This window comes from Amia ocellicauda, chromosome 10 (genome assembly GCF_036373705.1).
Source record: "Amia ocellicauda isolate fAmiCal2 chromosome 10, fAmiCal2.hap1, whole genome shotgun sequence".
NCBI lineage: Eukaryota > Metazoa > Chordata > Actinopteri > Amiiformes > Amiidae > Amia > Amia ocellicauda.
Window position 1 is genome coordinate 43,448,720 of NC_089859.1, and position 27,920 is coordinate 43,476,639.

The 27,920-nt window shown below is 46.5% G+C and overlaps 17 non-coding genes and 57 pseudogenes across 17 annotated transcripts; all 74 read right to left on the reverse strand.

Moving 5' to 3' along the window:
- Positions 1 to 53: 53 nt before the first annotated feature.
- On the reverse strand, positions 54 to 172 carry LOC136761010 (uncharacterized; annotated as a pseudogene).
- Positions 173 to 381: 209 nt separating this feature from the next.
- Positions 382 to 500, reverse strand: LOC136762567 (5S ribosomal RNA). The gene has a single exon (XR_010820763.1). It is a non-coding gene; the product is annotated as a 5S ribosomal RNA (ribosomal RNA).
- Positions 501 to 709: 209 nt separating this feature from the next.
- LOC136762382 (5S ribosomal RNA) lies at positions 710 to 827 on the reverse strand. The gene has a single exon (XR_010820582.1). It is a non-coding gene; the product is annotated as a 5S ribosomal RNA (ribosomal RNA).
- Positions 828 to 1,048: 221 nt separating this feature from the next.
- Positions 1,049 to 1,167, reverse strand: LOC136761607 (uncharacterized; annotated as a pseudogene).
- A 219-nt stretch (positions 1,168 to 1,386) lies between these two features.
- Positions 1,387 to 1,504, reverse strand: LOC136762383 (5S ribosomal RNA). Its single transcript, XR_010820583.1, has one exon. It is a non-coding gene; the product is annotated as a 5S ribosomal RNA (ribosomal RNA).
- A 216-nt stretch (positions 1,505 to 1,720) lies between these two features.
- LOC136761627 (uncharacterized) lies at positions 1,721 to 1,839 on the reverse strand (annotated as a pseudogene).
- Positions 1,840 to 2,060: 221 nt separating this feature from the next.
- LOC136761608 (uncharacterized) lies at positions 2,061 to 2,179 on the reverse strand (annotated as a pseudogene).
- Positions 2,180 to 2,397: 218 nt separating this feature from the next.
- LOC136762079 (uncharacterized) lies at positions 2,398 to 2,516 on the reverse strand (annotated as a pseudogene).
- A 224-nt stretch (positions 2,517 to 2,740) lies between these two features.
- Positions 2,741 to 2,859, reverse strand: LOC136760670 (uncharacterized; annotated as a pseudogene).
- A 224-nt stretch (positions 2,860 to 3,083) lies between these two features.
- On the reverse strand, positions 3,084 to 3,202 carry LOC136760671 (uncharacterized; annotated as a pseudogene).
- Positions 3,203 to 3,421: 219 nt separating this feature from the next.
- On the reverse strand, positions 3,422 to 3,540 carry LOC136761312 (uncharacterized; annotated as a pseudogene).
- Positions 3,541 to 3,759: 219 nt separating this feature from the next.
- LOC136761599 (5S ribosomal RNA) lies at positions 3,760 to 3,878 on the reverse strand. The gene has a single exon (XR_010820372.1). It is a non-coding gene; the product is annotated as a 5S ribosomal RNA (ribosomal RNA).
- Positions 3,879 to 4,098: 220 nt separating this feature from the next.
- LOC136761334 (uncharacterized) lies at positions 4,099 to 4,217 on the reverse strand (annotated as a pseudogene).
- A 214-nt stretch (positions 4,218 to 4,431) lies between these two features.
- Positions 4,432 to 4,550, reverse strand: LOC136762404 (5S ribosomal RNA). Its single transcript, XR_010820604.1, has one exon. It is a non-coding gene; the product is annotated as a 5S ribosomal RNA (ribosomal RNA).
- Positions 4,551 to 4,773: 223 nt separating this feature from the next.
- Positions 4,774 to 4,892, reverse strand: LOC136760866 (uncharacterized; annotated as a pseudogene).
- Positions 4,893 to 5,112: 220 nt separating this feature from the next.
- On the reverse strand, positions 5,113 to 5,231 carry LOC136762527 (5S ribosomal RNA). Its single transcript, XR_010820724.1, has one exon. It is a non-coding gene; the product is annotated as a 5S ribosomal RNA (ribosomal RNA).
- Positions 5,232 to 5,447: 216 nt separating this feature from the next.
- Positions 5,448 to 5,566, reverse strand: LOC136761287 (5S ribosomal RNA). Its single transcript, XR_010820341.1, has one exon. It is a non-coding gene; the product is annotated as a 5S ribosomal RNA (ribosomal RNA).
- Positions 5,567 to 5,782: 216 nt separating this feature from the next.
- LOC136761326 (uncharacterized) lies at positions 5,783 to 5,901 on the reverse strand (annotated as a pseudogene).
- A 214-nt stretch (positions 5,902 to 6,115) lies between these two features.
- Positions 6,116 to 6,234, reverse strand: LOC136760911 (uncharacterized; annotated as a pseudogene).
- A 218-nt stretch (positions 6,235 to 6,452) lies between these two features.
- On the reverse strand, positions 6,453 to 6,571 carry LOC136761744 (uncharacterized; annotated as a pseudogene).
- Positions 6,572 to 6,791: 220 nt separating this feature from the next.
- LOC136761167 (uncharacterized) lies at positions 6,792 to 6,910 on the reverse strand (annotated as a pseudogene).
- A 205-nt stretch (positions 6,911 to 7,115) lies between these two features.
- Positions 7,116 to 7,234, reverse strand: LOC136762019 (uncharacterized; annotated as a pseudogene).
- A 215-nt stretch (positions 7,235 to 7,449) lies between these two features.
- LOC136762051 (uncharacterized) lies at positions 7,450 to 7,568 on the reverse strand (annotated as a pseudogene).
- Positions 7,569 to 7,782: 214 nt separating this feature from the next.
- LOC136761428 (uncharacterized) lies at positions 7,783 to 7,901 on the reverse strand (annotated as a pseudogene).
- A 209-nt stretch (positions 7,902 to 8,110) lies between these two features.
- LOC136760812 (uncharacterized) lies at positions 8,111 to 8,229 on the reverse strand (annotated as a pseudogene).
- Positions 8,230 to 8,439: 210 nt separating this feature from the next.
- Positions 8,440 to 8,558, reverse strand: LOC136761802 (uncharacterized; annotated as a pseudogene).
- Positions 8,559 to 8,770: 212 nt separating this feature from the next.
- On the reverse strand, positions 8,771 to 8,889 carry LOC136761525 (uncharacterized; annotated as a pseudogene).
- A 208-nt stretch (positions 8,890 to 9,097) lies between these two features.
- Positions 9,098 to 9,216, reverse strand: LOC136761928 (uncharacterized; annotated as a pseudogene).
- A 210-nt stretch (positions 9,217 to 9,426) lies between these two features.
- LOC136761389 (uncharacterized) lies at positions 9,427 to 9,545 on the reverse strand (annotated as a pseudogene).
- Positions 9,546 to 9,752: 207 nt separating this feature from the next.
- Positions 9,753 to 9,871, reverse strand: LOC136760664 (uncharacterized; annotated as a pseudogene).
- Positions 9,872 to 10,091: 220 nt separating this feature from the next.
- LOC136761120 (uncharacterized) lies at positions 10,092 to 10,210 on the reverse strand (annotated as a pseudogene).
- Positions 10,211 to 10,429: 219 nt separating this feature from the next.
- LOC136761745 (uncharacterized) lies at positions 10,430 to 10,548 on the reverse strand (annotated as a pseudogene).
- Positions 10,549 to 10,768: 220 nt separating this feature from the next.
- LOC136761168 (uncharacterized) lies at positions 10,769 to 10,887 on the reverse strand (annotated as a pseudogene).
- A 205-nt stretch (positions 10,888 to 11,092) lies between these two features.
- LOC136762020 (uncharacterized) lies at positions 11,093 to 11,211 on the reverse strand (annotated as a pseudogene).
- Positions 11,212 to 11,426: 215 nt separating this feature from the next.
- Positions 11,427 to 11,545, reverse strand: LOC136762052 (uncharacterized; annotated as a pseudogene).
- Positions 11,546 to 11,759: 214 nt separating this feature from the next.
- On the reverse strand, positions 11,760 to 11,878 carry LOC136761430 (uncharacterized; annotated as a pseudogene).
- Positions 11,879 to 12,087: 209 nt separating this feature from the next.
- On the reverse strand, positions 12,088 to 12,206 carry LOC136760813 (uncharacterized; annotated as a pseudogene).
- A 210-nt stretch (positions 12,207 to 12,416) lies between these two features.
- On the reverse strand, positions 12,417 to 12,535 carry LOC136761561 (uncharacterized; annotated as a pseudogene).
- Positions 12,536 to 12,747: 212 nt separating this feature from the next.
- LOC136761526 (uncharacterized) lies at positions 12,748 to 12,866 on the reverse strand (annotated as a pseudogene).
- Positions 12,867 to 13,074: 208 nt separating this feature from the next.
- On the reverse strand, positions 13,075 to 13,193 carry LOC136761930 (uncharacterized; annotated as a pseudogene).
- Positions 13,194 to 13,403: 210 nt separating this feature from the next.
- Positions 13,404 to 13,522, reverse strand: LOC136760984 (uncharacterized; annotated as a pseudogene).
- A 211-nt stretch (positions 13,523 to 13,733) lies between these two features.
- On the reverse strand, positions 13,734 to 13,852 carry LOC136761582 (uncharacterized; annotated as a pseudogene).
- Positions 13,853 to 14,062: 210 nt separating this feature from the next.
- Positions 14,063 to 14,181, reverse strand: LOC136761390 (uncharacterized; annotated as a pseudogene).
- A 208-nt stretch (positions 14,182 to 14,389) lies between these two features.
- Positions 14,390 to 14,508, reverse strand: LOC136761137 (uncharacterized; annotated as a pseudogene).
- A 218-nt stretch (positions 14,509 to 14,726) lies between these two features.
- LOC136761121 (uncharacterized) lies at positions 14,727 to 14,845 on the reverse strand (annotated as a pseudogene).
- A 219-nt stretch (positions 14,846 to 15,064) lies between these two features.
- Positions 15,065 to 15,183, reverse strand: LOC136761455 (uncharacterized; annotated as a pseudogene).
- A 208-nt stretch (positions 15,184 to 15,391) lies between these two features.
- Positions 15,392 to 15,510, reverse strand: LOC136760622 (5S ribosomal RNA). The gene has a single exon (XR_010820241.1). It is a non-coding gene; the product is annotated as a 5S ribosomal RNA (ribosomal RNA).
- A 210-nt stretch (positions 15,511 to 15,720) lies between these two features.
- Positions 15,721 to 15,839, reverse strand: LOC136761761 (uncharacterized; annotated as a pseudogene).
- Positions 15,840 to 16,059: 220 nt separating this feature from the next.
- Positions 16,060 to 16,178, reverse strand: LOC136761182 (5S ribosomal RNA). The gene has a single exon (XR_010820329.1). It is a non-coding gene; the product is annotated as a 5S ribosomal RNA (ribosomal RNA).
- Positions 16,179 to 16,388: 210 nt separating this feature from the next.
- On the reverse strand, positions 16,389 to 16,507 carry LOC136760972 (uncharacterized; annotated as a pseudogene).
- Positions 16,508 to 16,731: 224 nt separating this feature from the next.
- On the reverse strand, positions 16,732 to 16,850 carry LOC136760672 (uncharacterized; annotated as a pseudogene).
- A 219-nt stretch (positions 16,851 to 17,069) lies between these two features.
- LOC136761743 (uncharacterized) lies at positions 17,070 to 17,188 on the reverse strand (annotated as a pseudogene).
- Positions 17,189 to 17,407: 219 nt separating this feature from the next.
- LOC136762552 (5S ribosomal RNA) lies at positions 17,408 to 17,526 on the reverse strand. Its single transcript, XR_010820748.1, has one exon. It is a non-coding gene; the product is annotated as a 5S ribosomal RNA (ribosomal RNA).
- Positions 17,527 to 17,746: 220 nt separating this feature from the next.
- Positions 17,747 to 17,865, reverse strand: LOC136760975 (uncharacterized; annotated as a pseudogene).
- A 220-nt stretch (positions 17,866 to 18,085) lies between these two features.
- On the reverse strand, positions 18,086 to 18,204 carry LOC136762234 (uncharacterized; annotated as a pseudogene).
- Positions 18,205 to 18,421: 217 nt separating this feature from the next.
- On the reverse strand, positions 18,422 to 18,540 carry LOC136761564 (5S ribosomal RNA). The gene has a single exon (XR_010820368.1). It is a non-coding gene; the product is annotated as a 5S ribosomal RNA (ribosomal RNA).
- A 210-nt stretch (positions 18,541 to 18,750) lies between these two features.
- LOC136761762 (uncharacterized) lies at positions 18,751 to 18,869 on the reverse strand (annotated as a pseudogene).
- A 210-nt stretch (positions 18,870 to 19,079) lies between these two features.
- Positions 19,080 to 19,198, reverse strand: LOC136761193 (5S ribosomal RNA). Its single transcript, XR_010820330.1, has one exon. It is a non-coding gene; the product is annotated as a 5S ribosomal RNA (ribosomal RNA).
- Positions 19,199 to 19,408: 210 nt separating this feature from the next.
- LOC136761463 (uncharacterized) lies at positions 19,409 to 19,527 on the reverse strand (annotated as a pseudogene).
- Positions 19,528 to 19,750: 223 nt separating this feature from the next.
- LOC136760758 (uncharacterized) lies at positions 19,751 to 19,869 on the reverse strand (annotated as a pseudogene).
- A 215-nt stretch (positions 19,870 to 20,084) lies between these two features.
- On the reverse strand, positions 20,085 to 20,203 carry LOC136761602 (uncharacterized; annotated as a pseudogene).
- Positions 20,204 to 20,422: 219 nt separating this feature from the next.
- On the reverse strand, positions 20,423 to 20,541 carry LOC136761313 (uncharacterized; annotated as a pseudogene).
- Positions 20,542 to 20,761: 220 nt separating this feature from the next.
- On the reverse strand, positions 20,762 to 20,880 carry LOC136762453 (5S ribosomal RNA). The gene has a single exon (XR_010820652.1). It is a non-coding gene; the product is annotated as a 5S ribosomal RNA (ribosomal RNA).
- Positions 20,881 to 21,100: 220 nt separating this feature from the next.
- Positions 21,101 to 21,219, reverse strand: LOC136761284 (uncharacterized; annotated as a pseudogene).
- Positions 21,220 to 21,774: 555 nt separating this feature from the next.
- On the reverse strand, positions 21,775 to 21,893 carry LOC136761576 (5S ribosomal RNA). The gene has a single exon (XR_010820369.1). It is a non-coding gene; the product is annotated as a 5S ribosomal RNA (ribosomal RNA).
- Positions 21,894 to 22,103: 210 nt separating this feature from the next.
- Positions 22,104 to 22,222, reverse strand: LOC136761763 (uncharacterized; annotated as a pseudogene).
- A 220-nt stretch (positions 22,223 to 22,442) lies between these two features.
- Positions 22,443 to 22,561, reverse strand: LOC136761205 (5S ribosomal RNA). Its single transcript, XR_010820332.1, has one exon. It is a non-coding gene; the product is annotated as a 5S ribosomal RNA (ribosomal RNA).
- A 210-nt stretch (positions 22,562 to 22,771) lies between these two features.
- LOC136760781 (uncharacterized) lies at positions 22,772 to 22,890 on the reverse strand (annotated as a pseudogene).
- A 224-nt stretch (positions 22,891 to 23,114) lies between these two features.
- LOC136760752 (uncharacterized) lies at positions 23,115 to 23,233 on the reverse strand (annotated as a pseudogene).
- Positions 23,234 to 23,457: 224 nt separating this feature from the next.
- LOC136760674 (uncharacterized) lies at positions 23,458 to 23,576 on the reverse strand (annotated as a pseudogene).
- Positions 23,577 to 23,795: 219 nt separating this feature from the next.
- Positions 23,796 to 23,914, reverse strand: LOC136761314 (uncharacterized; annotated as a pseudogene).
- Positions 23,915 to 24,133: 219 nt separating this feature from the next.
- LOC136761713 (5S ribosomal RNA) lies at positions 24,134 to 24,252 on the reverse strand. The gene has a single exon (XR_010820385.1). It is a non-coding gene; the product is annotated as a 5S ribosomal RNA (ribosomal RNA).
- A 220-nt stretch (positions 24,253 to 24,472) lies between these two features.
- On the reverse strand, positions 24,473 to 24,591 carry LOC136760976 (uncharacterized; annotated as a pseudogene).
- A 556-nt stretch (positions 24,592 to 25,147) lies between these two features.
- On the reverse strand, positions 25,148 to 25,266 carry LOC136761747 (5S ribosomal RNA). Its single transcript, XR_010820389.1, has one exon. It is a non-coding gene; the product is annotated as a 5S ribosomal RNA (ribosomal RNA).
- Between the last annotated feature and the right edge of the window lie 2,654 nt (positions 25,267 to 27,920).

Sequence of the window (27,920 nt, forward strand, 5' to 3'; positions counted from 1 at the left end):
AGACAGAAAGAGAGTATTAAGAGCTACGATAAACTTACCCAGCAGACGTAAAAAGCTTGCAGCACCTGGTATTTCCAGGAGGTCTCCCATCCAAGTACTGACCAGGCCCTGCCCCATTCAGTTTCCGAGATCTGACGAGATCGGGCGCGTTCAGGATGGTGTGGCCGCAAGCCGAGATCCTGGCTGCATGATGTCTCTTAAAGGCTGGCGGGTATTGACGGAACTGCCAGCAAAAAAAAAAAAGAGAAATGGAGGGAGAAATACCAGTGCAGCAAAGGGTGTTGAAAGTAGCCGGGTACGTGTACAATACTTGAATTATATCTCCTCCAGACAGAAAGAGAGTATTAAGAGCTACGATGAAGTTACCCAGGTGACGTAAAAAGCTTGCAGCACCTGGTATTTCTAGGAGGTCTCCCATCCAAGTACTGACCAGGCCCTGCCCCGTTTAGCTTCCGAGATCTGACGAGATCGGGCGCATTCAGGACAGTGTGGCCACAAGCCGAGAGGCCTGGCTGCATGATGTCTCTTAAAGGTTGGCGGGTATTGACGGAACTTCCAGCAAAAAAAAAAAGAAAAATAGAGGGAAAAATACCAGTGCAGCAAAGGCTGTTGAAAGTAGCCGGGTACGTGTACAATTCTTCAATTATATCTCCTGCAGACTGAAAGAGAGTATTAAGAGCTACGATAAAGTTACCCAGGAGACGTAAAAAGCTTGCAGCACCTGGTATTTCCAGGAGGTCACCCATCCAAGTACTGACCAGGCCCTGCCCCGTTAGCTTCCGAGATCTGATGAGATCGGGCGCGTTCAGGACGGTGTGGCCGCAAGCCAAAAGGCATGGCTGCATGATGTCTCTTAAAGGCTGGCGGGTATTGACGGAACTTCCAGCAAAAAATAAAAAATAAATAAATAGAAAAATGGAGGGAAAAATATCAGTACAGGACAGGGTGTTGAAAGTAGCCGGGTACATGTACAATTCTTCAATTATATCTCCTCCAGACTGAATGAGAGTATTAAGAGCTACGCTGAAGTTACCCAGGAGATGTAAAAAGCTTTCAGCACCTGGTATTTCCAGGAGGTCACCCATCCAATTACTGACCAGGCCCTGCCAAGTTTTTCTTCCGAGATCTGACGAGATCGGGCGCATTCAGGACGGTGTGGCCACAAGCCGAAAGGCCTGGCTGCATGATGTCTCTTAAAGGTTGGCGGGTATTGACGGAACTTCCAGCAAAAAAAAAAAAAAAAAAATAGAAAAATGGAGGGAAAAATATCAGTGCAGGAAAGGGTGTTGAAAGTAGCCGGGTACGTGTACAATTCTTCAATTATATCTCCTGCAGACTGAAAGAGAGTATTAAGAGCTACGATAAAGTTACCCAGGAGACGTAAAAAGCTTGCAGCACCTGGTATTTCCAGGAGGTCACCCATCCAAGTACTGACCAGGCCCTGCCCCGTTAGCTTCCGAGATCTGATGAGATCGGGCGCGTTCAGGACGGTGTGGCCGCAAGCCAAGAGGCCTGGCTGCATGATGTCTCTTAAAGGCTGGGTATTGACGGATCTTCCAGCAAAAAAAAAAAAAAAAAAAATGGAAAATGGAGGGAAAAATATCAGTGCAGCAAAGGCTGTTGAAAGTAGCCGGGTACGTGAACAATACTTCAATTATATCTCCTCCAGACAGATAGAGAGTATTAAGAGCTACGATAAACTTACCCAGCAGACGTAAAAAGTTTGCAGCACCTGGTATTTCCAGGAGGTCTCCCATCCAAGTACTGACCAGGCCCTGCCCCACTCAGTTTCCGAGATCTTACGAGATCGGACGCGTTCAGGATGGTGTGGCCGCAAGCCAAGACGCCTGGCTGCATGATGTCTCTTAAAGGCTGGCGGGTATTGACGGAACTTCCAGCAAAAAATAAAAAATAAATAAATAGAAAAATGGAGGGAAAAATATCAGTACAGGACAGGGTGTTGAAAGTAGCCGGGTACATGTACAATTCTTCAATTATATCTCCTCCAGACTGAATGAGAGTATTAAGAGCTACGCTGAAGTTACCCAGGAGATGTAAAAAGCTTTCAGCACCTGGTATTTCCAGGAGGTCACCCATCCAATTACTGACCAGGCCCTGCCAAGTTTTTCTTCCGAGATCTGACGAGATCGGGCGCATTCAGGACGGTGTGGCCACAAGCCGAAAGGCCTGGCTGCATGATGTCTCTTAAAGGTTGGCGGGTATTGACGGAACTTCCAGCAAAAAAAAAAAAAAAAAAATAGAAAAATGGAGGGAAAAATATCAGTGCAGGAAAGGGTGTTGAAAGTAGCCGGGTACGTGTACAATTCTTCAATTATATCTCCTGCAGACTGAAAGAGAGTATTAAGAGCTACGATAAAGTTACCCAGGAGACGTAAAAGCTTGCAGCACCTGGTATTTCCAGGAGGTCTCACATTCAAGTACTGACCAGGTCCTGCCCCGTTTAGCTTCCGAGACCTGACGATATCATGCGCGTTCAGGACGGTGTGGCCGCAAGCCGAGAGGCCTGGCTGCATGATGTCTCTTAAAGGTTGGCGGGTATTGACGGAACTTCCAGCAAAAAAAAAAAAGAAAAAAAGAAAAAAGAAAAATGGATGGAAAAATATCAGTGCAGCAAAGGGTGTTGACAGTAGCTGGATACGTGTACAATACTTCAATTATATCTCCTCCAGACAGAGAGAGAGTATTAAGAGCTACGATAAAGTTACCCAGGAGACGTAAAAGCTTGCAGCACCTGGTATTTCTAGGAGGTCTCCCATCCAAGTACTGACGAGGCCCTGCCCCGTTTAGCTTCCGAGATCTGACGAGATCGGGCGCATTCAGGACGGTGTGGCCGCAAGCCGAGAGGCCTGGCTGCATGATGTCTCTTAAAGGTTGGCGGGTATTGACGGAACTTCCAGCAAAAAAAAAAAAGAAAAAAAGAAAAAAGAAAAATGGATGGAAAAATATCAGTGCAGCAAAGGGTGTTGACAGTAGCTGGATACGTGTACAATACTTCAATTATATCTCCTCCAGACAGAGAGAGAGTATTAAGAGCTACGATAAAGTTACCCAGGAGACGTAAAAGCTTGCAGCACCTGGTATTTCTAGGAGGTCTCCCATCCAAGTACTGACGAGGCCCTGCCCCGTTTAGCTTCCGAGATCTGACGAGATCGGGCGCATTCAGGACGGTGTGGCCGCAAGCCGAGAGGCCTGGCTGCATGATGTCTCTTAAAGGTTGGCGGGTATTGACGGAATTTCCAGCAAAAAAAAAAAAAAAAAAATAGAAAAATGGAGGGAAAAATATCAGTGCAGCAAAGGGTTTTGAAAGTAGCCGGGTATGTGTACAATTCTTCAATAATATCTCCTACAGACTGAAAGAGAGTATTAAGAGCTATGATGAAGTTACCCAGGAGACGTAAAAAGCTTGCAGCACCTGGTATTTCCAGGAGGTCTCCCATCCAAGTACTGATCAGGCCCTGCCCCGTTTAGATTCCGAGATCTAACGAGATCAGGCGCGTTCAGGACAATGTGGCCGCAAGCCAAAAGGCCTGGCTGCATTATGTCTCTTAAAGGCTGGCGGGTATTGACGGAACTTCCAGCAAAAAAAAAAAAAAAAAAAAATGGAAAATGGAGGGAAAAATATCAGTGCAGCAAAGGCTGTTGAAAGTAGCCGGGTACGTGTACAATACTTCAATTATATCTCCTCCAGACAGATAGAGAGTATTAAGAGCTACGATGAAGTTTCCCAGGAGACGTAAAAGCTTGCAGCACCAGGTATTTCCTGGAGGTCTCCCATCCAAGTACTGACCAGGCCCTGCCCCGTTTAGCTTCCGAGATCTGACGAGATCGGGCGTGTTCAGGACGGTGTGGCCGCAAGCCAAGAGGCCTGGCTGCATGATGTCTCTTAAAGGCTGGCGGGTATTGACGGAACTTCCAGCAAAAAATAAAAAATAAATAAATAGAAAAATGGAGGGAAAAATATCAGTGCAGGACAGGGTGTTGAAAGTAGCCGGGTACATGTACAATTCTTCAATTATATCTCCTCCAGACTGAATGAGAGTATTAAGAGCTACGCTGAAGTTACCCAGGAGACGTAAAAGCTTGCAGCACCAGGTATTTCCAGGAGGTCTCCCATCCAAGTACAGAACAGGCACTGCCCCGTTTAACTTCCGAGATCTGATGAGATTGGGCGCGTTCAGGACGGTGTGGCCGCAAACCAAGAGGCCTGGCTGCATGATGTCTCTTAAAGGCTGGCGGGTATTGACGGAACTGCCAGCAAAAAAAAAGAAATAAGAAAAATGGAGGGAAAAATTTCAGTGCAGCAAAGGGAGTTGAAAGTAGCCGGGTACGTGTACAATTCTTCAATTATATCTCCTCCAGACAGAAAGAGAGTATTAAGAGCTATGATGAAGTTACCCAGGAGATGTAAGAAGCTTGCAGCACCTGGTATTTCCAGGAGGTCTCCCATCCAAGTACTGATCAGGCCCTGCCCCGTTTAGCTTCCGAGATCTGATGAGATCGGGTGCATTCAGGACGGTGTGGCCACAAGCCAAGACGCCTGGCTGCATGATGTCTCTTAAAGGTTGGCGGGTATTGACGGAACTTCCAGCAGAAAAATAAAATAAAAATAAAAATAAAAAGATGGATGGAAAAATATCAGTGCAGCAAAGGGTGTTGACAGTAGCTGGGTACGTGTACAATACTTCAATTATATCTCCTCCAGACAGAAAGAGAGTATTAAGAGCTACGATAAAGTTACCCAGGAGACGTAAAAGCTTGCAGCACCAGGTATTTCCAGGAGGTCTCACATTCAAGTACTGACCAGGTCCTGCCCCGTTTAGCTTCCGAGATCTGACGAGATCGGGCGCGTTCAGGACGGTGTGGCCGCAAGCCGAGATTCCTGGCTGCATGATGTCTCTTAAAGGCTGGCGGGTATTGATGGAATTTCCAGCAAAAAAAAAAAAAAAAAAAATAGAAAAATGGAGGGAAAAATATCAGTGCAGCAAAGGGTGTTGAAAGTAGCCGGGTATGTGAACAATACTTCAATTATATCTCCTCCAGACTGAAAGAGAGTATTAAGAGCTACGATGAAGTTACCCAAGTGACGAAAAAAGCTTGCAGCACCTGGTATTTCCAGGAGGTCACCCATCCAAGTACTGACCAGGCCCTGCCCCGTTCAGCTTCCGAGATCTGACGAGATCGGGCGCGTTCAGAACGGTGTGGCCGCAAGCCAAGAGGCCTGGCTGCATGAAGTCTCTTAAAGGCTGGAGGGTATTGACGGAACTTCCAGCAAAAAATAAAAGAAAAAAGAAAAATGGAGGGAAATATATCAGTGCAGCAAAGGGTGTTGAAAGTAGCCGGGTACGTGTACAATTCTTCAATTATATCTCCTCCAGACTGTAAGAGAGTATTAAGAGCTACGATGAAGTTACCCAAGTGATGTAAAAAGCTTGCAGCACCTGGTATTTCCAGGAGGTCTCCCATCTAAGTACTGACCAGGCCCTGCCCCGTTTAGCTTCCGAGATCTGACGAGATCGGGCGCATTCAGGACGGTGTGGCCACAAGCCAAGACGCCTGGCTGCATGATTTCTCTTAAAGTTTGACGGGTATTGACGGAACTTCCAGCAAAATAAAGAAGAAAAAAGAAAAATGGAGGGAAAAATATCAGTGCAGCAAAGGGAGTTGAAAGTAGCCGGGTACGTGTACAATTCTTCAATTATATCTCCTCCAGACAGAAAGAGAGTATTAAGAGCTATGATGAAGTTACCCAGGAGACGTAAGAAGCTTGCAGCACCTGGTATTTCCAGGAGGTCTCCCATCCAAGTACAGAACAGGCACTGCCCCGTTTAACTTCCGAGATCTGATGAGATTGGGCGCGTTCAGGACGGTGTGGCCGCAAACCAAGAGGCCTGGCTGCATGATGTCTCTTAAAGGCTGGCGGGTATTGACGGAACTGCCAGCAAAAAAAAAGAAATAAAAAAAATGGAGGGAAAAATTTCAGTGCAGCAAAGGGTGTTAAAAGTAGCCGGGTACGTGTACAATACTTCAATTATATCTCCTCCAGACAGAAAGAGAGTATTAAGAGCTACGATGAAGTTACCCAAGTGACGTAATAAGCTTGCAGCACCTGGTATTTCCAGGAGGTCACCCAACCAAGTACTGACCAGACCCTGCCCCGTTTAGCTTCCGAGATATGATGAGATCAGGTGCGTTCAGGACGGTGTGGCCGCAAGCCAAAAGACCTGGCTGCATGATGTCTCTTAAAGGCTGGCAAGTATTGACGGAACTTCCAGCAAAAAAAAAAAAAAAAAAATAGAAAAAGGGAGGGAAAAATATCAGTGCAGCAAAGGGTGTTGAAAGTAGCCGGGTACATGTACAATTCTTCAATTATATCTCCTCCAGACAGATAGAGAGTATTAAGAGCTACGATAAAGTTACCCAGGAGACGTAAAAGCTTGCAGCACTAGGTATTTCCAGGAGGTCTCACATTCATGTACTAACCAGGTCCTGCCCCGTTTAGCTTCCGAGATCTGACGAGATCGGGCGCGTTCAGTATGGTGTGGCCGCAAGCCGAGATGCCTGGCTGCATGATGTCTCTTAAAGGATGGCGGGTATTGACGGAATTTCCAGCAAAAAAAAAAAAAAAAAAAAATAGAAAAATGGAGGGAAAAATATCAGTGCAGCAAAGGGTGTTGAAAGTAGCCGGGTACGTGTGCAATTCTTCAATTATATCTCCTCCAGACAGAAAGAGAGAATTAAGAGCTACGATAAAGTTACCCAGGAGACGTAAAAGCTTGCAGCACCAGGTATTTCCAGGAGGTCTCCCATCCAAGTACTGACCAGATCCTGCCCCGTTTAGCTTCCGAGATCTTACGAGAGCGGGCGCGTTCAGGACGGTGTGGCCGCAAGCCGAGAGGCCTGGCTGCATGATGTCTCTTAAAGGCTGGCGGATATTGACGGAACTTCCAGCAAAAAAAAAAAAATGGAGGGAAACATATCAGTGCAGCAAAGGGTGTTGTATGTAGCCGGGTACGTGTACAATACTTCAATTATATCTCCTCCAGACAGATAGAGAGAATGAAGAGCTACGATAAAGTTACCCAGGAGACGTAAAAAGCTTGCAACACAAGGTATTTCCAGGAGTTCTCACATTCAAGTACTGACCAGGCCCTGGCCCATTTAGCTTCCGAGATCTGATGAGATCGGGCGCGTTCAGGACAATGTGTCCGCAAGCCAAGAGGCCTGGCTGCATGATGTCTTTTAAAGGCTGGACGGTATTGACGGAACTTCCAGCAAAAAAAAAAGAAGAAAGAAAAATGGAGGGAAAAATATCAGTGCAGCAAAGGGTGTTGAAAGTAGCCGGGTACGTGTACAATTCTTCAATTATATCTCTTCCAGACAGAAAGAGAGTATTAAGAGCTACGATGAAGTTACTCAGGAGACGTAAGATGCTTGCAGCACCTTATATTTCCAGCAGGTCTCCCATGCAAGTACTGAACAGGCCCTGCCCCGTTCAGCTTCCGAGGTCTGACGAGATTGGGGGTGTTCAGGGCGGTGTGGCCGCAAGCCGAGAGGCCTGGCTGCATGATGTGTCTTAATGGTTGGCGGGTATTGACGGAACTTCCAGCAAAAAAAAAAAAAAAAGAAAAATGGAGGGAAATATATCAGTGCAGCAATGGGTGTTGAAAGTAGCCGGGTACGTGTACAATACTTCAATTATATCTCCTCCAGACAGAAAGAGAGTATTAAGAGCTACGATAAACTTACCCAGCAGACGTAAAAAGCTTGCAGCACCTGGTATTTCCAGGAGGTCTCCCATCCAAGTACTGACCAGGCCCTGCCCCACTCAGTTTCCGAGATCTTACGAGATCGGACGCGTTCAGGACGGTGTGGCCGCAAGCCGAGATGCCTGGGTGCATGATGTCTCTTAAAGGCTGGCGGGTATTGACGGAACTGCCAGCAATAAAAAAAAAGAGAAATGGAGGGAGAAATATCAGTGCAGCAAAGGGTGTTGAAAGTAGCCGGGTACGTGTACAATACTTGAATTATATCTCCTCCAGACAGAAAGAGAGTATTAAGAGCTACGATGAAGTTACCCAGGAGACGTAAAAGCTTGCAGCACCAGGTATTTCCAGGAGGTCTCACATTCAAGTACTGACCAGGTCCTGCCCCGTTTAGCTTCCGAGATCTGACGAGATCGGGCGCGTTCAGGATGGTGTGGCCGCAAGCCGAGACGCCTGGCTGCATGATGTCTCTTAAAGGCTGGCGGGTATTGACGGAACTGCCAGCAAAAAAAAAAAAGAAAAATAGAGGGAAAAATACCAGTGCAGCAAAGGCTGATGAAAGTAGCCGGGTACGTGTACAATTCTTCAATTATATCTCCTCCAGACAGAAAGAGAGAATTAAGAGCTACGATGAAGTTACCCAGGAGACGTAAAAAGTTTGCAGCACCTCGTATTTCCAGAAGGTCACCCATCCAAGTACTGACCAGGCCCTGCCCCTTTTACCTTCCGAGGTCTGACGAGATTGGGGGTGTTCAGGGCGGTGTGGCCGCAAGCCGAGAGGCCTGGCTGCATGATGTCTCTTAAAGGTTGGCGGGTATTGACGGAACTTCCAGCAAAAAAAAAAAAAAGAAAAATAGAGGGAAAAATACCAGTGCAGCAAAGGCTGATGAAAGTAGCCGGGTACGTGTACAATTCTTCAATTATATCTCCTCCAGACAGAAAGAGAGAATTAAGAGCTACGATGAAGTTACCCAGGAGACGTAAAAAGTTTGCAGCACCTCGTATTTCCAGAAGGTCACCCATCCAAGTACTGACCAGGCCCTGCCCCTTTTACCTTCCGAGATCTGACGAGATCAGGCGCGTTCAGGATGGTGTGGCCGCAAGCCGAGACGCCTGGCTGCATGATGTCTCTTAAAGGCTGGCGGGTATTAACGGAACTGCCAGCAAAAAAAAAAAGAAAAATAGAGGGAAAAATACCAGTGCAGCAAAGGGTGTTGAAAGTAGACGGGTACGTGTACAATACTTCAATTATATCTCCTCCAGACAGATAGAGAGTATAAAGAGCAACGATAAAGTTACCCAGGAGACGTAAAAGCTTGCAGCACTAGGTATTTCCAGGAGGTCTCACAATCAAGTACTGACCAGGTCATGCCCCGTTTAGCTTCCGAGATCTGACGAGATCGGGCGCGTTCAGGACTGTGTGTCCGCAAGCCGAGAGGCCTGGTTGCATGATGTCTTTTAAAGGCTGGCGGGTATTGACGGAACTGCCAGCAAAAAAAAAAAAGAGAAATGGAGGGAGAAATACCAGTGCAGCAATGGGTGTTGAAAGTAGCCGGGTACGTGTACAATTCTTCAATTATATCTCCTGCAGTCAGAAAGAGAGTATTAAGAGCTACGATGAAGTTACTCAGGAGACGTAAGATGCTTGCAGCACCTTTTATTTCCAGCAGGTCTCCCATGCAAGTACTGAACAGGCCCTGCCCCGTTTAGCTTCCGAGATCTTACGAGATCGGGCGCATTCAGGACGGTGTGGCCACAAGCCGAGAGGCCTGGCTGCATGATGTCTCTTAAAGGTTGGCGGATATTGACGGAACTTCCAGCAAAAAAAAAAAAAAAATGGAGGGAAAAATATCAGTGCAGCAAAGGCTGTTGAAAGTAGCCGTGTACGTGTACAATACTTCAATTATATCTCCTCCAGACAGAAAGAGAGTACTAAGAGCTACGATGAAGTTACCCAGGAGACAAAAAAGCTTGCAGCACCAGGTATTTCCAGGAGGTCACCCATCCAAGTACTGACCAGGCCCTGCCCCTTTTACCTTCCGAGATCTGACGAGATCGGGCGCGTTCAGGACAGTGTGGCCGCAAGCCAAGAGGCCTGGCTGCATGATGTCTCTTAAAGGCTGGCGGGTATTGACGGAACTTCCAGCAAAAAAAAAACAAAAAAAAAAAGGAAAATGGAGGGAAAAATATCAGTGCAGCAAAGGCTGTTGAAAGTAGCCGTGTACGTGTACAATTCTTCAATAATATCTCCTCCAGACTGAAAGAGAGTATTAAGAGCTACGATGAAGTTATCCAGGAGACGTAAAAAGCTTGCAGCACCTGGTATTTCCAGGAGGTCACCCAACCAAGTACTGACCAGACCCTGCCCCGTTTAGCTTCCGAGATATGATGAGATCAGGCGCGTTCAGGACGGTGTGGCCGCAAGCCAAGAGACCTGGCTGCATGATGTCTCTTAAAGGCTGGCAAGTATTGACGGAACTTCCAGCAAAAAAAAATAAAAAAAAAATAGAAAAAGGGAGGGAAAAATATCAGTGCAGCAAAGGGTGTTGAAAGTAGCCGGGTACATGTACAATTCTTCAATTATATCTCCTCCAGACAGATAGAGAGTATTAAGAGCTACGATAAAGTTACCCAGGAGACGTAAAAGCTTGCAGCACTAGGTATTTCCAGGAGGTCTCACATTCATGTACTAACCAGGTCCTGCCCCGTTTAGCTTCCGAGATCTGACGAGATCGGGCGCGTTCAGTATGGTGTGGCCGCAAGCCGAGATGCCTGGCTGCATGATGTCTCTTAAAGGATGGCGGGTATTGACGGAATTTCCAGCAAAAAAAAAAAAAAAAAAAAATAGAAAAATGGAGGGAAAAATATCAGTGCAGCAAAGGGTGTTGAAAGTAGCCGGGTACGTGTGCAATTCTTCAATTATATCTCCTCCAGACAGAAAGAGAGAATTAAGAGCTACGATAAAGTTACCCAGGAGACGTAAAAGCTTGCAGCACCAGGTATTTCCAGGAGGTCTCCCATCCAAGTACTGACCAGATCCTGCCCCGTTTAGCTTCCGAGATCTTACGAGAGCGGGCGCGTTCAGGACGGTGTGGCCGCAAGCCGAGAGGCCTGGCTGCATGATGTCTCTTAAAGGCTGGCGGATATTGACGGAACTTCCAGCAAAAAAAAAAAAATGGAGGGAAACATATCAGTGCAGCAAAGGGTGCTGTATGTAGCCGGGTACGTGTACAATACTTCAATTATATCTCCTCCAGACAGATAGAGAGAATGAAGAGCTACGATAAAGTTACCCAGGAGACGTAAAAAGCTTGCAACACAAGGTATTTCCAGGAGTTCTCACATTCAAGTACTGACCAGGCCCTGGCCCATTTAGCTTCCGAGATCTGATGAGATCGGGCGCGTTCAGGACAATGTGTCCGCAAGCCAAGAGGCCTGGCTGCATGATGTCTTTTAAAGGCTGGACGGTATTGACGGAACTTCCAGCAAAAAAAAAAGAAGAAAGAAAAATGGAGGGAAAAATATCAGTGCAGCAAAGGGTGTTGAAAGTAGCCGGGTACGTGTACAATTCTTCAATTATATCTCTTCCAGACAGAAAGAGAGTATTAAGAGCTACGATGAAGTTACTCAGGAGACGTAAGATGCTTGCAGCACCTTATATTTCCAGCAGGTCTCCCATGCAAGTACTGAACAGGCCCTGCCCCGTTCAGCTTCCGAGGTCTGACGAGATTGGGGGTGTTCAGGGCGGTGTGGCCGCAAGCCGAGAGGCCTGGCTGCATGATGTGTCTTAATGGTTGGCGGGTATTGACGGAACTTCCAGCAAAAAAAAAAAAAAAAGAAAAATGGAGGGAAATATATCAGTGCAGCAATGGGTGTTGAAAGTAGCCGGGTACGTGTACAATACTTCAATTATATCTTCTCCAGACAGAAAGAGAGTATTAAGAGCTACGATAAACTTACCCAGCAGACGTAAAAAGCTTGCAGCACCTGGTATTTCCAGGAGGTCTCCCATCCAAGTACTGACCAGGCCCTGCCCCACTCAGTTTCCGAGATCTTACGAGATCGGACGCGTTCAGGACGGTGTGGCCGCAAGCCGAGATGCCTGGGTGCATGATGTCTCTTAAAGGCTGGCGGGTATTGACGGAACTGCCAGCAATAAAAAAAAAGAGAAATGGAGGGAGAAATATCAGTGCAGCAAAGGGTGTTGAAAGTAGCCGGGTACGTGTACAATACTTGAATTATATCTCCTCCAGACAGAAAGAGAGTATTAAGAGCTACGATGAAGTTACCCAGGAGACGTAAAAGCTTGCAGCACCAGGTATTTCCAGGAGGTCTCACATTCAAGTACTGACCAGGTCCTGCCCCGTTTAGCTTCCGAGATCTGACGAGATCGGGCGCGTTCAGGATGGTGTGGCCGCAAGCCGAGACGCCTGGCTGCATGATGTCTCTTAAAGGCTGGCGGGTATTGACGGAACTGCCAGCAAAAAAAAAAAAGAAAAATAGAGGGAAAAATACCAGTGCAGCAAAGGCTGATGAAAGTAGCCGGGTACGTGTACAATTCTTCAATTATATCTCCTCCAGACAGAAAGAGAGAATTAAGAGCTACGATGAAGTTACCCAGGAGACGTAAAAAGTTTGCAGCACCTCGTATTTCCAGAAGGTCACCCATCCAAGTACTGACCAGGCCCTGCCCCTTTTACCTTCCAAGGTCTGACGAGATTGGGGGTGTTCAGGGCGGTGTGGCCGCAAGCCGAGAGGCCTGGCTGCATGATGTCTCTTAAAGGTTGGCGGGTATTGACGGAACTTCCAGCAAAAAAAAAAAAAAGAAAAATAGAGGGAAAAATACCAGTGCAGCAAAGGCTGATGAAAGTAGCCGGGTACGTGTACAATTCTTCAATTATATCTCCTCCAGACAGAAAGAGAGAATTAAGAGCTACGATGAAGTTACCCAGGAGACGTAAAAAGTTTGCAGCACCTCGTATTTCCAGAAGGTCACCCATCCAAGTACTGACCAGGCCCTGCCCCTTTTACCTTCCGAGATCTGACGAGATCAGGCGCGTTCAGGATGGTGTGGCCGCAAGCCGAGACGCCTGGCTGCATGATGTCTCTTAAAGGCTGGCGGGTATTAACGGAACTGCCAGCAAAAAAAAAAAGAAAAATAGAGGGAAAAATACCAGTGCAGCAAAGGGTGTTGAAAGTAGACGGGTACGTGTACAATACTTCAATTATATCTCCTCCAGACAGATAGAGAGTATAAAGAGCAACGATAAAGTTACCCAGGAGACGTAAAAGCTTGCAGCACTAGGTATTTCCAGGAGGTCTCACAATCAAGTACTGACCAGGTCATGCCCCGTTTAGCTTCCGAGATCTGACGAGATCGGGCGCGTTCAGGACTGTGTGTCCGCAAGCCGAGAGGCCTGGTTGCATGATGTCTCTTAAAGGCTGGCGGGTATTGACGGAACTGCCAGCAAAAAAAAAAAAGAGAAATGGAGGGAGAAATACCAGTGCAGCAAAGGGTGTTGAAAGTAGCCGGGTACGTGTACAATACTTGAATTATATCTCCTCCAGACAGAAAGAGAGTATTAAGAGCTACGATGAAGTTACCCAGGTGACGTAAAAAGCTTGCAGTACCTGGTATTTCTAGGAGGTCTCCCATCCAAGTACTGACCAGGCCCTGCCCCGTTTAGCTTCCGAGATCTGACGAGATCAGGCGGATTCAGGACGGTGTGGCCACAAGCCGAGAGGCCTGGCTGCATGATGTCTCTTAATGGTTGGCGGGTTTTGACGGAACATCCAGCAAATAAAAAAAAAGAGAAATGGTGGTAAAAATATCAGTGCAGCAAAGGGTGTAGATAGTAGCCAGGTACGTGTACAATTCTTCAATTATATCTCCTCCAGACTGAAAGAGAGTATTAAGAGCTACGATGAAGTTACCCAGGAGACGTAAAAAGCTTGCAGCACCTGGTATTTCCAGGAGGACACCCATCCAAGTACTGACAAGGCCCTGCCCCGTTCAGCTTCCGAGGTCTGACGAGATTGGGGGTGTTCAGGGCGGTGTGGCCGCAAGCCGAGAGGCCTGGCTGCATGATGTCTCTTAAAGGCTGGCGGGTATTGACGGAACAGCCAGCAAAAAAAAAAAAGAGAAATGGAGGGAGAAATACCAGTGCAGCAATGGGTGTTGAAAGTAGCCGGGTACGTGTACAATTCTTCAATTATATCTCCTGCAGTCAGAAAGAGAGTATTAAGAGCTACGATGAAGTTACTCAGGAGACGTAAGATGCTTGCAGCACCTTTTATTTCCAGCAGGTCTCCCATGCAAGTACTGAACAGGCCCTGCCCCGTTTAGCTTCCGAGATCTTACGAGATCGGGCGCATTCAGGACGGTGTGGCCACAAGCCGAGAGGCCTGGCTGCATGATGTCTCTTAAAGGTTGGCGGATATTGACGGAACTTCCAGCAAAAAAAAAAAAAAAAATGGAGGGAAAAATATCAGTGCAGCAAAGGCTGTTGAAAGTAGCCGTGTACGTGTACAATACTTCAATTATATCTCCTCCAGACAGAAAGAGAGTACTAAGAGCTACGATGAAGTTACCCAGGAGACAAAAAAGCTTGCAGCACCAGGTATTTCCAGGAGGTCACCCATCCAAGTACTGACCAGCCCCTGCCCCTTTTACCTTCCGAGATCTGACGAGATCGGGCGCGTTCAGGACGGTGTGGCCGCAAGCCAAGAGGCCTGGCTGCATGATGTCTCTTAAAGGCTGGCGGGTATTGACGGAACTTCCAGCAAAAAAAAACAAAAAAAAAAGGAAAATGGAGGGAAAAATATCAGTGCAGCAAAGGCTGTTGAAAGTAGCCGTGTACGTGTACAATTCTTCAATAATATCTCCTCCAGACTGAAAGAGAGTATTAAGAGCTACGATGAAGTTATCCAGGAGACGTAAAAAGCTTGCAGCACCTGGTATTTCCAGGAGGTCACCCAACCAAGTACTGACCAGACCCTGCCCCGTTTAGCTTCCGAGATATGATGAGATCAGGCGCGTTCAGGACGGTGTGGCCGCAAGCCAAGAGACCTGGCTGCATGATGTCTCTTAAAGGCTGGCAAGTATTGACGGAACTTCCAGCAAAAAAAAATAAAAAAAAAATAGAAAAAGGGAGGGAAAAATATCAGTGCAGCAAAGGGTGTTGAAAGTAGCCGGGTACATGTACAATTCTTCAATTATATCTCCTCCAGACAGATAGAGAGTATTAAGAGCTACGATAAAGTTACCCAGGAGACGTAAAAGCTTGCAGCACTAGGTATTTCCAGGAGGTCTCACATTCATGTACTAACCAGGTCCTGCCCCGTTTAGCTTCCGAGATCTGACGAGATCGGGCGCGTTCAGGATGGTGTGGCCGCAAGCCGAGATGCCTGGCTGCATGATGTCTCTTAAAGGATGGCGGGTATTGACGGAACTTCCAGCAAAAAAAAATAGAAAAAGGGAGGGAAAAATATCAGTGCAGCAAAGGGTGTTGAAAGTAGCCGGGTACATGTACAATTCTTCAATTATATCTCCTCCAGACAGAAAGAGAGAATTAAGAGCTACGATAAAGTTACCCAGGAGACGTAAAAGCTTGCAGCACCAGGTATTTCCAGGAGGTCTCCCATCCAAGTACTGACCAGGTCCTGCCCCGTTTAGCTTCCGAGATCTTACGAGATCGGGCGCGTTCATGACGGTGTGGCCGCAAGCCGAGAGGCCTGGCTGCATGATGTCTCTTAAAGGTTGGCGGGTATTGACGGAACTTCCAGCAAAAAAAAAAAAGAAAAATGGATGGAAAAATATCAGTGCAGCAAAGGGTGTTGACAGTAGCTGGGTACGTGTACAATACTTCAATTATATCTCCTCCAGACAGATAGAGAGTATTAAGAGCTACGATAAAGTTACCCAGGAGACATAAAAAGCTGGCAGCACCTGGTATTTCCTGGAGGTCTCACATTTAAGTACTGACCAGGTCCTGCCCCGTTTAGCTTCCGAGATCTGACAAGATCGGGCGCGTTCAGGACGGTGTGGCCGCAAGCCGAGATGTCTGGCTGCATGATGTCTCTTAAAGGCTGGCGGGTATTGACGGAATTTCCAGCAAGAAAAAAAAAAAAAAAAAAAGAAAAATGGAGGGAAAAATATCAGTGCAGGAAAGGGTGTTGAAAGTAGCCGGGTACGTGTACAATTCTTCAATTATATCTCCTGGAGACAGAAAGAGAGTATTAAGAGCTACGATGAAGTTACCCAGGAGACGTAAAAAGCTTGCAGCACCTGGTATTTCTAGGAGGTCTCCCATCCAAGTACTGACCAGGCCCTGCCCCGTTTAGCTTCCGAGATCTGACGAGATCGGGCGCGTTCAGGATGGTGTGGCCGCAAGCCAAGAGGCTTGGCTGCATGATGTCTCTGAAAGGCTGGCGGGTATTGACGGAACTGCCAGCAAAAAAAAAAAAGAAAAATAGAGGGAAAAATACCAGTGCAGCAAAGGGTGTTGAAAGTAGCCGGGTACGTGTACAATTCTTCAATTATATCTCCTGGAGACAGAAAGAAAGTATTAAGAGCTACGATTAAGTTACCCAGGAGATGTAAAAAGCTTGCAGCACCTGGTATTTTTAGGAGGTCTCCCATCCAAGTACTGACCAGGCCCTGCCCCGTTTAGCTTCCGAGATCTGACGAGATCAGGCGCATTCAGGACGGTGTGTCCACAAGCCGAGATGCCTGGCTGCATGATGTCTCTTAAAGGTTGGCGGGTATTGACGGAACTTCCAGCAAAAAAAAAAAAGAAAAAAAGAAAAAAGAAAAATGGATGGAAAAATATCAGTGCAGCAAAGGGTGTTGACAGTAGCTGGATACGTGTACAATACTTCAATTATATCTCCTCCAGACAGAGAGAGAGTATTAAGAGCTACGATAAAGTTACCCAGGAGACGTAAAAGCTTGCAGCACCTGGTATTTCTAGGAGGTCTCCCATCCAAGTACTGACGAGGCCCTGCCCCGTTTAGCTTCCGAGATCTGACGAGATCGGGCGCATTCAGGACGGTGTGGCCGCAAGCCGAGAGGCCTGGCTGCATGATGTCTCTTAAAGGTTGGCGGGTATTGACGGAACTTCCAGCAAAAAAAAAAAAAAAAAAATAGAAAAATGGAGGGAAAAATATCAGTGCAGCAAAGGGTTTTGAAAGTAGCCGGGTATGTGTACAATTCTTCAATAATATCTCCTACAGACTGAAAGAGAGTATTAAGAGCTATGATGAAGTTACCCAGGAGACGTAAAAAGCTTGCAGCATCTGGTATTTCCAGGAGGTCTCCCATCCAAGTACTGATCAGGCCCTGCCCCGTTTAGATTCCGAGATCTAACGAGATCAGGCGCGTTCAGGACAATGTGGCCGCAAGCCAAAAGGCCTGGCTGCATTATGTCTCTTAAAGGCTGGCGGGTATTGACGGAACTTCCAGCAAAAAAAAAAAAAAAAAAAAATGGAAAATGGAGGGAAAAATATCAGTGCAGCAAAGGCTGTTGAAAGTAGCCGGGTACGTGTACAATACTTCAATTATATCTCCTCCAGACAGATAGAGAGTATTAAGAGCTACGATGAAGTTTCCCAGGAGACGTAAAAGCTTGCAGCACCAAGTATTTCCTGGAGGTCTCCCATCCAAGTACTGACCAGGCCCTGCCCCGTTTAGCTTCCGAGATCTGACGAGATCGGGCGTGTTCAGGACGGTGTGGCCGCAAGCCAAGAAGCCTGGCTGCATGATGTCTCTTAAAGGCTGGCGGGTATTGACGGAACTTCCAGCAAAAAATAAAAAATAAATAAATAGAAAAATGGAGGGAAAAATATCAGTGCAGGACAGGGTGTTGAAAGTAGCCGGGTACATGTACAATTCTTCAATTATATCTCCTCCAGACTGAATGAGAGTATTAAGAGCTACGCTGAAGTTACCCAGGAGACGTAAAAGCTTGCAGCACCAGGTATTTCCAGGAGGTCTCACATTCAAGTACTGACCAGGTCCTGCCCCGTTTAGCTTCCGAGATCTGACGAGATCGGGCGCGTTCAGGACGGTGTGGCCACAAGCCGAGATGTCTGGCTGCATGATGTCTCTTAAAGGCTGGCGGTTATTGACGGAATTTCCAGCAAAAAAAAAAAAAAAAAAAAATAGAAAAATGGAGGGAAAAATATCAGTGCAGGAAAGGGTGTTGAAAGTAGCCGGGTACGTGTACAATACTTCAATTATATCTCCTCCAGACAGAAAGAGAGTATTAAGAGCTACGATGAAGTTACCCAGGAGACGAAAAAGCTAGAAGCACCTGGTATTTCCAGGAGGTCACCCATCCAAGTACTGACCAGGACCTGCCCCGTTTAGCTTCCGAGATCTGACGAGATTGGGCGCGTTCAGGACCTTGTGTCCGCAAGCTGAGAGGCCTGGCTGCATGATGTCTCTTAAAGGTTGGCGGGTATTGACGGAACTTCCAGCAAAAAAAAAAAAAAAAAAAAAAAAAATGGAGGGAAAAATATCAGTGCAGCAAAGGGTGTTGAAAGTAGCCGGGTATGTGTACAATTCTTCAATAATATCTCCTCCAGACTGAAAGAGAGTACTAAGAGCTACGATGAAGTTACCCAGGAGACGAAAAAGCTTGCTGCACCTGGTATTTCCAGGAGGTCACCCATCCAAGTACTGACCAGGCCCTGCCCCGTTTAGCTTCCGAGATCTGACGAGATCGGGCGCGTTCAGGATGGTGTGGCCGCAAGCCGAGATGCCTGGCTGCATGATGTCTCTTAAAGGCTGGCGGGTATTGACGGAACTGCCAGCAAAAAAAAAAAAGAAAAATGGATGGAAAAATATCAGTGCAGCAAAGGGTGTTGACAGTAGCTGGGTACGTGTACAATACTTCAATTATATCTCCTCCAGACAGATAGAGAGTATTAAGAGCTACGATAAAGTTACCCAGGAGACGTAAAAAGCTGGCAGCACCTGGTATTTCCTGGAGGTCTCACATTTAAGTACTGACCAGGTCCTGCCCCGTTTAGCTTCCGAGATCTGACAAGATCGGGCGCGTTCAGGACGGTGTGGCCGCAAGCCGAGATGTCTGGCTGCATGATGTCTCTTAAAGGCTGGCGGGTATTGACGGAATTTCCAGCAAGAAAAAAAAAGAAAAATGGAGGGAAAAATATCAGTGCAGGAAAGGGTGTTGAAAGTAGCCGGGTACGTGTACAATTCTTCAATTATATCTCCTGGAGACAGAAAGAGAGTATTAAGAGCTACGATGAAGTTACCCAGGAGACGTAAAAAGCTTGCAGCACCTGGTATTTCTAGGAGGTCTCCCATCCAAGTACTGACCAGGCCCTGCCCCGTTTAGCTTCCGAGATCTGACGAGATCGGGCGCGTTCAGGATGGTGTGGCCGCAAGCCAAGAGGCTTGGCTGCATGATGTCTCTTAAAGGCTGGCGGGTATTGACGGAACTGCCAGCAAAAAAAAAAAAGAAAAATAGAGGGAAAAATACCAGTGCAGCAAAGGGTGTTGACAGTAGCTGGGTACGTGTACAATACTTCAATTATATCTCCTCCAGACAGATAGAGAGTATTAAGAGCTACGATAAAGTTACCCAGGAGACGTAAAAAGCTGGCAGCACCTGGTATTTCCTGGAGGTCTCACATTTAAGTACTGACCAGGTCCTGCCCCGTTTAGCTTCCGAGATCTGACGAGATCGGGCGCATTCAGGACGGTGTGGCCGCAAGCCGAAAGGCCTGGCTGCATGATGTCTCTTAAAGGTTGGCGGGTATTGACGGAACTTCCAGCAAAAAAAAAAAGAAAAAAAGAAAAAAGAAAAATGGATGGAAAAATATCAGTGCAGCAAAGGGTGTTGACAGTAGCTGGATACGTGTACAATACTTCAATTATATCTCCTCCAGACAGAGAGAGAGTATTAAGAGCTACGATAAAGTTACCCAGGAGACGTAAAAGCTTGCAGCACCTGGTATTTCTAAGAGGTCTCCCATCCAAGTACTGACGAGGCCCTGCCCCGTTTAGCTTCCGAGATCTGACGAGATCGGGCGCATTCAGGATGGTGTGGCCGCAAGCCGAGAGGCCTGGCTGCATGATGTCTCTTAAAGGTTGGCGGGTATTGACGGAACTTCCAGCAAAAAAAAAAAAAAAAAAGAAAAATGGATGGAAAAATATCAGTGCAGCAAATGGTGTTGACAGTAGCTGGGTACGTGTACAATACTTCAATTATATCTCCTCCAGACAGATAGAGAGTATTAAGAGCTACGATAAAGTTACCCAGGAGACGTAAAAGCTTGCAGCACCAGGTATTTCCAGGAAGTCTCACATTCATGTACTGACCAGGTCCTGCCCCGTTTAGCTTCCGAGATCTGACGAGATCGGGCGCGTTCAAGATGGTGTGGCCGCAAGCCGAGATGCCTGGCTGCATGATGTCTCTTAAAGGCAGGCGGGTATTGACGGAATTTCCAGCAAAAAAAAAAAAAAAAAAATAGAAAAATGGAGGGAAAAATATCAGTGCAGCAAAGGGTTTTGAAAGTAGCCGGGTATGTGTACAATTCTTCAATAATATCTCCTACAGACTGAAAGAGAGTATTAAGAGCTATGATGAAGTTACCCAGGAGACGTAAAAAGCTTGCAGCACCTGGTATTTCCAGGAGGTCTCCCATCCAAGTACTGATCAGGCCCTGCCCCGTTTAGATTCCGAGATCTAACGAGATCAGGCGCGTTCAGGACAATGTGGCCGCAAGCCAAAAGGCCTGGCTGCATTATGTCTCTTAAAGGCTGGCGGGTATTGACGGAACTTCCAGCAAAAAAAAAAAAAAAAAAAAAATGGAAAATGGAGGGAAAAATATCAGTGCAGCAAAGGCTGTTGAAAGTAGCCGGGTACGTGTACAATACTTCAATTATATCTCCTCCAGACAGATAGAGAGTATTAAGAGCTACGATGAAGTTTCCCAGGAGACGTAAAAGCTTGCAGCACCAGGTATTTCCTGGAGGTCTCCCATCCAAGTACTGACCTGGCCCTGCCCCGTTTAGCTTCCGAGATCTGACGAGATCGGGCGTGTTCTGGACGGTGTGGCCGCAAGCCAAGAGGCCTGGCTGCATGATGTCTCTTAAAGGCTGGCGGGTATTGACGGAACTTCCAGCAAAAAATAAAAAATAAATAAATAGAAAAATGGAGGGAAAAATATCAGTGCAGGACAGGGTGTTGAAAGTAGCCGGGTACATGTACAATTCTTCAATTATATCTCCTCCAGACTGAATGAGAGTATTAAGAGCTACGCTGAAGTTACCCAGGAGACGTAAAAGCTTGCAGCACCAGGTATTTCCAGGAGGTCTCACATTCAAGTACTGACCAGGTCCTGCCCCGTTTAGCTTCCGAGATCTGACGAAATCGGGCGCGTTCAGGACGGTGTGGCCACAAGCCGAGATGTCTGGCTGCATGATGTCTCTTAAAGGCTGGCGGTTATTGACGGAATTTCCAGCAAAAAAAAAAAAAAAAAAAATAGAAAAATGGAGGGAAAAATATCAGTGCAGGAAAGGGTGTTGAAAGTAGCCGGGTACGTGTACAATACTTCAATTATATCTCCTCCAGACAGAAAGAGAGTATTAAGAGCTACGATGAAGTTACCCAGGAGACGAAAAAGCTAGAAGCACCTGGTATTTCCAGGAGGTCACCCATCCAAGTACTGACCAGGACCTGCCCCGTTTAGCTTCCGAGATCTGACGAGATTGGGCGCGTTCAGGACTTTGTGTCCGCAAGCTGAGAGGCCTGGCTGCATGATGTCTCTTAAAGGTTGGCGGGTATTGACGGAACTTCCAGCAAAAAAAAAAAAAAAAAAAAAAAAAATGGAGGGAAAAATATCAGTGCAGCAAAGGGTGTTGAAAGTAGCCGGGTATGTGTACAATTCTTCAATAATATCTCCTCCAGACTGAAAGAGAGTACTAAGAGCTACGATGAAGTTACCCAGGAGACGAAAAAGCTTGCTGCACCTGGTATTTCCAGGAGGTCACCCATCCAAGTACTGACCAGGCCCTGCCCCGTTTAGCTTCCGAGATCTGACGAGATCGGGCGCGTTCAGGATGGTGTGGCCGCAAGCCGAGATGCCTGGCTGCATGATGTCTCTTAAAGGCTGGCGGGTATTGACGGAACTGCCAGCAAAAAAAAAAAAGAAAAATGGATGGAAAAATATCAGTGCAGCAAAGGGTGTTGACAGTAGCTGGGTACGTGTACAATACTTCAATTATATCTCCTCCAGACAGATAGAGAGTATTAAGAGCTACGATAAAGTTACCCAGGAGACGTAAAAAGCTGGCAGCACCTGGTATTTCCTGGAGGTCTCACATTTAAGTACTGACCAGGTCCTGCCCCGTTTAGCTTCCGAGATCTGACAAGATCGGGCGCGTTCAGGACGGTGTGGCCGCAAGCCGAGATGTCTGGCTGCATGATGTCTCTTAAAGGCTGGCGGGTATTGACGGAATTTCCAGCAAGAAAAAAAAAAAAAAAAAAAGAAAAATGGAGGGAAAAATATCAGTGCAGGAAAGGGTGTTGAAAGTAGCCGGGTACGTGTACAATTCTTCAATTATATCTCCTGGAGACAGAAAGAGAGTATTAAGAGCTACGATGAAGTTACCCAGGAGACGTAAAAAGCTTGCAGCACCTGGTATTTCTAGGAGGTCTCCCATCCAAGTACTGACCAGGCCCTGCCCCGTTTAGCTTCCGAGATCTGACGAGATCGGGCGCGTTCAGGATGGTGTGGCCGCAAGCCAAGAGGCTTGGCTGCATGATGTCTCTTAAAGGCTGGCGGGTATTGACGGAACTGCCAGCAAAAAAAAAAAAGAAAAATAGAGGGAAAAATACCAGTGCAGCAAAGGGTGTTGAAAGTAGCCGGGTACGTGTACAATTCTTCAATTATATCTCCTGGAGACAGAAAGAAAGTATTAAGAGCTACGATGAAGTTACCCAGGAGATGTAAAAAGCTTGCAGCACCTGGTATTTTTAGGAGGTCTCCCATCCAAGTACTGACGAGGCCCTGCCCCGTTTAGCTTCCGAGATCTGACGAGATCGGGCGCATTCAGGACGGTGTGGCCGCAAGCCGAGAGGCCTGGCTGCATGATGTCTCTTAAAGGTTGGCGGGTATTGACGGAACTTCCAGCAAAAAAAAAAAAGAAAAAAAGAAAAAAGAAAAATGGATGGAAAAATATCAGTGCAGCAAAGGGTGTTGACAGTAGCTGGATACGTGTACAATACTTCAATTATATCTCCTCCAGACAGAGAGAGAGTATTAAGAGCTACGATAAAGTTACCCAGGAGACGTAAAAGCTTGCAGCACCTGGTATTTCTAGGAGGTCTCCCATCCAAGTACTGACGAGGCCCTGCCCCGTTTAGCTTCCGAGATCTGACGAGATCGGGCGCATTCAGGACGGTGTGGCTGCAAGCCGAGAGGCCTGGCTGCATGATGTCTCTTAAAGGTTGGCGGGTATTGACGGAACTTCCAGCAAAAAAAAAAAAGAAAAAAAGAAAAAAGAAAAATGGATGGAAAAATATCAGTGCAGCAAAGGGTGTTGACAGTAGCTGGATACGTGTACAATACTTCAATTATATCTCCTCCAGACAGAGAGAGAGTATTAAGAGCTACGATAAAGTTACCCAGGAGACGTAAAAGCTTGCAGCACCTGGTATTTCTAGGAGGTCTCCCATCCAAGTACTGACGAGGCCCTGCCCCGTTTAGCTTCCGAGATCTGACGAGATCGGGCGCATTCAGGACGGTGTGGCCGCAAGCCGAGAGGCCTGGCTGCATGATGTCTCTTAAAGGTTGGCGGGTATTGACGGAATTTCCAGCAAAAAAAAAAAAAAAAAAATAGAAAAATGGAGGGAAAAATATCAGTGCAGCAAAGGGTTTTGAAAGTAGCCGGGTATGTGTACAATTCTTCAATAATATCTCCTACAGACTGAAAGAGAGTATTAAGAGCTATGATGAAGTTACCCAGGAGACGTAAAAAGCTTGCAGCACCTGGTATTTCCAGGAGGTCTCCCATCCAAGTACTGATCAGGCCCTGCCCCGTTTAGATTCCGAGATCTAACGAGATCAGGCGCGTTCAGGACAATGTGGCCGCAAGCCAAAAGGCCTGGCTGCATTATGTCTCTTAAAGGCTGGCGGGTATTGACGGAACTTCCAGCAAAAAAAAAAAAAAAAAAAAATGGAAAATGGAGGGAAAAATATCAGTGCAGCAAAGGCTGTTGAAAGTAGCCGGGTACGTGTACAATACTTCAATTATATCTCCTCCAGACAGATAGAGAGTATTAAGAGCTACGATGAAGTTTCCCAGGAGACGTAAAAGCTTGCAGCACCAGGTATTTCCTGGAGGTCTCCCATCCAAGTACTGACCAGGCCCTGCCCCGTTTAGCTTCCGAGATCTGACGAGATCGGGCGTGTTCAGGACGGTGTGGCTGCAAGCCAAGAGGCCTGGCTGCATGATGTCTCTTAAAGGCTGGCGGGTATTGACGGAACTTCCAGCAAAAAATAAAAAATAAATAAATAGAAAAATGGAGGGAAAAATATCAGTGCAGGACAGGGTGTTGAAAGTAGCCGGGTACATGTACAATTCTTCAATTATATCTCCTCCAGACTGAATGAGAGTATTAAGAGCTACGCTGAAGTTACCCAGGAGACGTAAAAGCTTGCAGCACCAGGTATTTCCAGGAGGTCTCACATTCAAGTACTGACCAGGTCCTGCCCCGTTTAGCTTCCGAGATCTGACGAGATCGGGCGCGTTCAGGACGGTGTGGCCACAAGCCGAGATGTCTGGCTGCATGATGTCTCTTAAAGGCTGGCGGTTATTGACGGAATTTCCAGCAAAAAAAAAAAAAAAAAAAAATAGAAAAATGGAGGGAAAAATATCAGTGCAGGAAAGGGTGTTGAAAGTAGCCGGGTACGTGTACAATACTTCAATTATATCTCCTCCAGACAGAAAGAGAGTATTAAGAGCTACGATGAAGTTACCCAGGAGACGAAAAAGCTAGAAGCACCTGGTATTTCCAGGAGGTCACCCATCCAAGTACTGACCAGGACCTGCCCCGTTTAGCTTCCGAGATCTGACGAGATTGGGCGCGTTCAGGACTTTGTGTCCGCAAGCCGAGAGGCCTGGCTGCATGATGTCTCTTAAAGGTTGGCGGGTATTGACGGAACTTCCAGCAAAAAAAAAAAAAAAAAAAAAAAAAATGGAGGGAAAAATATCAGTGCAGCAAAGGGTGTTGAAAGTAGCCGGGTATGTGTACAATTCTTCAATAATATCTCCTCCAGACTGAAAGAGAGTACTAAGAGCTACGATGAAGTTACCCAGGAGACGAAAAAGCTTGCTGCACCAGGTATTTCCAGGAGGTCACCCATCCAAGTACTGACCAGGCCCTGCCCCGTTTAGCTTCCGAGATCTGACGAGATCGGGCGCGTTCAGGACGGTGTGGCTGCAAGCCAAAATGCCTGGCTGCATGATGTCTCTTAAAGGCTGGTGGGTATTGACGGAACTTCCAGCAAAAAAAAAAATGGATAAAGAAAAATGGAGGGAAAAATATCAGTGCAGCAATGGGTGTTGAAAGTAGCCGGGTACGTGTACAATACTTCAATTATATCTCCTCCAGACAGAAAGAGAGTATTAAGAGCTACGATGAACTCACCTAAAGGATTATTAGGAACACCATACTAATACTGTGTTTGACCCCCTTTCGCCTTCAGAACTGCTTTAATTCTACGTGGCATTGCTTCAACAAGGTGCTGAAAGCATTCTTTAGAAATGTTGGCCCATATTGATAGGATAGCATCTTGCAGTTGATGGAGATTTGTGGGATGCACATCCAGGGCACGAAGCTCCCGTTCCACCACATCCCAAAGATGCTCTATTGGGTTGAGATCTGGTGACTGTGGGGGCCAGTTTAGTACAGTGAACTCATTGTCATGTTCAAGAAACCAATTTGAAATGATTCGACCTTTGTGACATGGTGCATTATCCTGCTGGAAGTAGCCATCAGAGGATGGGTACATGGTGGTCAAAAAGGGATGGACATGGTCAGAAACAATGCTCAGGTAGGCCGTAGCATTTAAACGATGCCCAATTGGCACTAAGGGGCCTAAAGTGTGCCAAGAAGACATCCCCCACACCATTACACCACCACCACCAGCCTGCACAGTGGTAACAAGACATGATGGATCCATGTTCTCATTCTGTTTACGCCAAATTCTGACTCTACCATCTGAATGTCTCACCTCTTTTTCCTATTTGTAGTGGAGATGAGTGGTACCCGGTGGGGTCTTCTGCTGTTGTAGCCCATCCGCCTCAAGGTTGTACGTGTTGTGGCTTCACAAATGCTTTGCTGCATACCTCGTTTGTAACGAGTGGTTATTTCAGTCAAAGTTGCTCTTCTATCAGCTTGAATCAGTCGGCCCATTCTCCTCTGACCTCTAGCATCAACAAGGCATTTTCGCCCACAGGACTGCCGCATACTGGATGTTTTTCCCTTTTCACACCATTCTTTGTAAACCCTAGAAATGGTTGTGCGTGAAAATCCCAGTAACTGAGCAGATTGTGAAATACTCAGACCGGCCCGTCTGGCACCAACAACCATGCCACGCTCAAAATTGCTTAAATCACCTTTCATTCCCATTCAGACATTCAGTTTGGAGTTCAGGAGATTGTCTTGACCAGGACCACACCCCTAAATGCATTGAAGCAACTGCCATGTGATTGGTTGATTAGATAATTGCATTAATGAGAAATTGAACAGGTGTTCCTAATAATCCTTTAGGTGAGTGTATATGTATGTATGTGTATGTATGTCCAATTGCTTTGACAATACAAATGAATTGAATTGAGAGGGAGAGAGAGAGAGAGAGAGAGAGAGAGAGAGAGAGAGAGAGAGACAGACAGACAGACAGACTGACAAACACAAACAGACACACACACACACACACACACACACACAGACACACACACAGCCAGCCAGCCAGCCAGCCAGCCAGCTCAGCGATGACATCACAAGCCTCTCTCAGCTGACTGCTATGACATCACAGAGCATGAACATTCCGTTGCTTGCCGTCTGTCAACCACTCAGTCACTGCCAGCCAGACTGGCTGGCTGGCTGGATGGGGGGGATGCTTGCTGCTGCTGTGTACCTTATCAAGCTTATTTGCTTGACCGGCCTTCCTACTCCTCTGCCCACATGCCCACCTATGCCCGATCTGCTGTTCACCTGGATCACAGCTCCGCCCCAACAAGGCAGATCCTCCCAAAAATGGTACAAACTGATCCACGTTCCCCTCCACAGAAAGCTTTAGCCCAAAATAAGGGACACATTCTGCCCAATATGTCAGCGCCAACCACAGCCTGAGGGACACAGTGACACACGAGCACCGGCTGTAAATATAATGTAAATACTCGTTTGTAATGCATGTCATTGTATTTCAAAAAAGGAATCTGGAAATGGTATACCTATTTTCTTTATTTGTATGTATTAAAGATCACATTTTATTACATTTTCTTTTTCTGTACTTCATTACATCTTATTGTGATTCATAATTCTATTATTTATTTTCCGTGTATATGTATGTATGTATGTATTGTGACAAACCAAGGGGCAGGGTCATACATGGCAGATATGTCAGGCCAGGTCTGCTGCAAGGTGTGTACTCTAGGGTAGAATACCGACCCTAGGCAACTACACTCCCCAGAAACCCTCAGGCAGCCATTCTAGCACCTAATGTGGTCACTTGGTGTTACTTCCTCAATTATTCACCAGGTATATAAGGCGGGCCTGAGAGAGAGAGAAGTGAGAGACAATAGGGTGAGTTATCTGGAAAACAGAGGTAGCTCATAAGGAGAAAGCCAAGACTTATTTATTCCAGACTTTGTTTAAAATAGAATGATTATGTAAGATTAGTTACAACTCCAGTGTGAGTTAGGTTTTGTTTTCAGATTTGTTTTGTTTGAAGTAAACATACAGGCACAGCCCTGTATTTGCAACCTCCTCCCTGGGTCATGACTGGTTTTTACTCCTAAGAAGATCACAGAGAAGACCCGCACATGTGTACAGCCAAGGCGTTTTGTCACATTTGGTGTAGAATGCGGGCAGCACC